This window comes from Marmota marmota, unplaced genomic scaffold, assembly GCF_001458135.2.
Source record: "Marmota marmota marmota unplaced genomic scaffold, marMar, whole genome shotgun sequence".
In the NCBI taxonomy this organism is placed as follows: domain Eukaryota; kingdom Metazoa; phylum Chordata; class Mammalia; order Rodentia; family Sciuridae; genus Marmota; species Marmota marmota.
This window is the reverse complement of record NW_025999932.1, coordinates 34,028,665-34,033,504: the sequence shown is the minus strand read 5'-3', so window position 1 is coordinate 34,033,504 and position 4,840 is coordinate 34,028,665. Positions and strand designations below refer to the sequence as shown.

At 41.7% G+C, this 4,840-nt stretch overlaps 1 long non-coding RNA gene across 1 annotated transcript; it reads right to left on the bottom strand.

The window, feature by feature from the left end:
* Window positions 1–379: 379 nt before the first annotated feature.
* Window positions 380–3,989, bottom strand: LOC125616138. The gene is made up of 3 exons (XR_007346763.1): window positions 3,298–3,989; window positions 2,509–2,673; window positions 380–1,269 (listed from the first exon to the last, which is right to left on the bottom strand). It is a non-coding gene; the product is annotated as an uncharacterized LOC125616138 (long non-coding RNA).
* Between the last annotated feature and the right edge of the window lie 851 nt (window positions 3,990–4,840).

The following is a 4,840-nucleotide window of genomic DNA, read 5'->3' as shown; positions in this document are numbered from 1 at the left end:
TATTTTTTGCTTCCATATAAATGCAGGGAAATGACTTTAGTGGACATTCCTACTGTGAGTATTTGCATTTTTGAACATTATCTGAATGGCACCATGAATTCAAACAATTTGAAATCACAGAGTCTTGCAGGTAGCAATCAGAATAATTTCATATACAGACAGAAATTATTATGCTGAGCAGGAAACCATAGCAGTGCACTCTCAAACATAAAAGCAATCAGTCACAGGAGTGCAATAAGAAGGAAACATTTGCTTAAAACACAAAAAGAGAAAGATGTAGTTTAGAATTATATCGTTCCTATGGAACCATTTGTATTTTTTTGTATGCAAATGTGATGGTTTTTAAATGCATGATATGGATATATACGTCTGCATACATTTACCCACATACATATGTTTTTCTTGAAACGTTTCCGTGATTAGTCAATATTTATTTCTTATCAACAATTTTAAAATGTGCATTAGTGGGCATTATCAAATAAGTATCAAATAAGTAGTCTGAGGGATTTCAGAATCTCAAAATCCTCTCTGGACTTTTTCAGAACACATTATATATTTCCACACTAAAATATTGTCTTTAAAGAAGACTTTTTTCTGTCATTCAAAAGGCAAAAGAGGATAAGTAATCCATTCTTTGATGACTGCTAAATCTTCCATAATCAAAGTCAACAATAAGTGAAGGAACACTGCCCAAAAGAAAAAGGAAATAAATAAGGTGAAAAGAAGGAACGGTGACAAAGGAGCCATGTCTACCAGGACCAATACAAAAGACAAGACCACGATATCAGAGGGTAAAAATTTTCATTATAGATTTTAAAATATCTGTCTTCTGTATTAGCTCCATTTTTACTTGCGAGGTGGGCAGGGCAGGTCGCTTCTTGGAGTCTCCACTTCCTCACTTACAATATAGACTAAGAAAATACATGTGGAAATGCAGAAGAGCCACACATGTAAGCTAATATTTGATAATACAGCTGGTAAAGGGAACTTTTCTGGCTGTGACATCATATGTTTAAAGGACAACAGAACACACCTGTGATGAAGTTCAGCCTCTTGGACCCCTCAGTAAAAACTGTGGTCAGTTTCTTGAGAATTTGTGCCATAGGAGGGACTCCTGCCTCCTCTCTCCCCTCAGGATTCCAGAGCAGTCAGTTCATCTGCTAGAAATGAAGAAGGCCACCTAGACGGCTGAGCTCTGTCATCTGGGCATCTGCCCCAGCTTCTGGACTTCATAGGATGTGCACACTGCTGCGGGAAGCACAGCGGTCCCTGAACCCTGGGAAGGAGAGCTGTTGTCATGATGGCTTCGATGGCCAAATCAAGGGATGAGGATAGAAATTAATACTAATTCTAAGGTACAAACAATACCCAATATTTAATGACCATTTACCAATTATCAGAATGAGGCTAAATTCTTCACGTTGATCTTCTCGATTAATGCTCACAACAGATTTATAAGAAAACCTTTATTCAATTACTCCCATTTTACATATTGGAAAAGTGAGGTATGGCGAAATTAAGGAACTTGGTCAAGTTCATACAGTGAGGAAGACTTGGAGACAACATGAGAGAAGTTTTTTTGGTTTGGGGTTTGTTTGTTTGCAAAGTGTGAAAATGCCTACATTTTTCCCAGAGATGGCATTCAGGAAGAGTTGAGAGGCAGAAGGAAAAAACGAGAAGGGAGAGAAGTTTGCAGAATACAGTTTAAGTTGTAAAGACACATGGGTCAGTATAGAAGGGAAAAGAAGTGAAGCTCCAACAATACTTCCCTGCTTTCTCTCACTCCATGCTTTCTCAGGATTCAGATTATAGGTTAGACTCTTTTTGACATTGGGAATGTGTCTGATGCTTTGACTAATTACTTGTCTGTTGATCACGTTTTCTGTGAAGTTAAACTGTGTCCTAGGGGTGAATGCAGTGTTTATACCTCGAGCCCCTCTCTCCTCTTGCAGTGGAAGTTGTTCAACTCAAGAACAGAGTGTTTTAGCAGCCCCTGGAGACGTGGGCGTGTCTTTGAGAAAACAAAATTCAGTGTATTCAGTGGCTGCCTCTGGTGGAAAAGTTCATGTGAATCATAAAAGGGGCCCAGGAAGCAGGGGAATCACCTGCTGCTCTAGCTGCAGACCAGCGTCCCCAATCTCAGGGTGGCCAGACTGAAATGCATGTTCTGTCTCCTTTAATTTGCACATGGGTGTCCCTGGGGCACTTTCATCCTCCCTGGCATTCCTTCTGTCCCCTCTGTGAGAGTCACAGTGTTTGTGTTTTTGTTCCATTTTGAGCCCTCTTTAGGACCATCTACCACTCCAGCCTCAAGTCCCTAAGGCTGCTTAAGCTTCTCATGTGCCTCAGGTACCTTCCATGGATGGTCTCTCCATGTCTCCAGGGCCACCGCTGACATCACCACCCCCATCACTGTCTTAGCCAGGTCCTGCAGGAGCCTCTTCCAACACCACCCCACCTGCTGTGCATTGAATGCCCCCCCCCCCAATTCATATGCGGAACCGTAACCTCTGATGCAGTGGTACTTGGATGGTAGGTACATCCTGCTCAAGGTAGGATACGTCTCTCTCCTGGCGAGGCCTGTGTGTGTTTCCTTGATGATGTCAACTGCAATTTATCCTCTCAGAGAATAAAAGGCACATCCATTTGGGTGGCAGTCTCTGGGCAGCAGAGCTGTGCAGAGTAAGAAAGGAAATCATGGTTGGGGGGAACAGAGGACTCCAGGCTTCTGGTCAGCAGCCAGAAACTGCTAACCTTAGGACTTTTTTGTTAGAGTCTGACTTGGGCCAGAGGGAGAGATGGTGCAGTGTAAAAAACCTGGGCTTTGAAGTGACCTGGAAAAAATTCTCTAACAACCAAGAGAAAAGAATGCTTGCCTGGAACAAAGGATGAAATGGGACAGTAGACACACAGACCCTGGCATGAAGCTCGTCATGGGCACCCCGTGGCTGGCTTGTGGTTCTTCACATGCCACCTTTGAATATGCACTAAACCTGTTTTAAAAGGACCTGCTTTGAATGTTCTCTCTGATATGTGGATGCTAACCCACAACAAGGGAGGGGAAGAATAGAAGTCCATTGGACTAGACAAAGGGAAATGAAGGGAAGGGGCACGGGGAAAGGAAAGACAGCAGAATGAATCGGACCCCTCTTTCCCATCCTCACATATGAATGCACAACCACAAGAATGGGATCCTAATTAGAACAAGTCAGACTCATTCTCTGTACGTATAATATGTCAAAATACACTCTACCGTCATGTATATTTAGAAAGAACAACAACAACAAAAGGGCCTACCTTTAGGAGTAGCAAATAACAGGAGCACTGAAATATTGGGTCCACTTAGTGACTTGAGGAGGGCAGAGGAGAAGGCGGTAAATATCCTAAAATAAGGAGAATGGAGGGGACAGCTACACAAAGACAAGGACAAACTGAATCTGCTGAGACGCCTGAGAATGAGGAGCTGGCTTGTGCTGGGAAGGGCCCTGAGTCCCCAGGACATGCTCTGGGCCTCCCTCTGTTTATGTGCTTTCTGGGGCCTGGGTTGCTTCCTGCTCCCTCCTCTGCCTTACCATGTAGATTTCCTGTGCTGTCAAAGATCAGTTAGGAACAACAACAACAACAAAAAAGCAAGTGAATCTCAAACTAACCTCTGCTCTATTGGCTAGCTGCTCTGCTAGAAAGGTTTACTAAATCAGGAATACTGAGTGTTGGCCATTTTTGAAAAGCTATTTATAAACTTCCTTTATCAATGTTCTCCTGAACTCCATCTTTACATGTGGGGGGAAAAAAAGTCCAGTTAATTTTATTCCTTTGGACACAAAGCAGATTTTAAATGACAGATTCACATTGTGCTGGGGTAGGGGGAGGGGTTCTCCAGAATGTGTAGCTTTTATGGACCAAACTTACTGAAGTTGAAGCACGTGAAATTTTAGTAACATAAAAATTGTCAGCATTAAAAAAAATACTAATAAAGCTCGGGCTCATGTTATCTGTGCTTATTTGTGGTACGATATGATTTATTGTACTTTTTTGCAAAGGTGCTGGCCTTGTGAATTGTCTTCATTTCACTACAGAAGCTACACTGAGTCATGTGCTACCTTGGTGCAGAATTTTGTTTTCTGTTTTCATATTTATGAATTTGTCCTCCCGGAAAATATCAAGGTCAATTTCTGCCATTTGTGGCAAAATGCAGAAGGTTTAACTGAAGGTGATGTTGATTATGCATGCATCCAAATATAGATGATCTGGGTCTTCAATATTTATTTAAAAACCAAAAATGCTTAGATGGGAACACATACAAAAGCATAAAGTAAGCAAAACAAAGCAAAATGAGGGGGAAAATGAAATAAAATCTAAAATATGTTTTTTTAACCCTTAGCGTCATGCTGTTTGAGATCACAGAACCTGGGCTCTGTGGTGACTAGTTCTGGATTAAATATAAGAATCTAAAATGAAAATATGAAAGTAACAAGAAATAGCCAACAAATTAAGTTTTCAATCAAACTGGGATTTTTTGGGGGGTGGGGGGAAGTACCAGGATTGAACCCAGAGGCACTTGACCACTGAGCCACATCCCCAGCCCTATTTTGTATTATATTTAGAGACAGGGTCTCACTGAGTTGCTTAGCACCTTGCTGTTGTTGAGGCTGGCTTTGAACTCACGATCCTCCTGCCTCAGCCTCCGGAGCTGCTGGGATTACAGGTGTTTGCCACAGCACCTGGCCAAACTGGGATTTTCATTTAGTTGATGTTTTGCTCTTCTGGGAATATACTTTTTTATGTAAAAGAAAATAGTGAATCCAACTCCACATCTATTTTGAAATGAAACAAACAACAA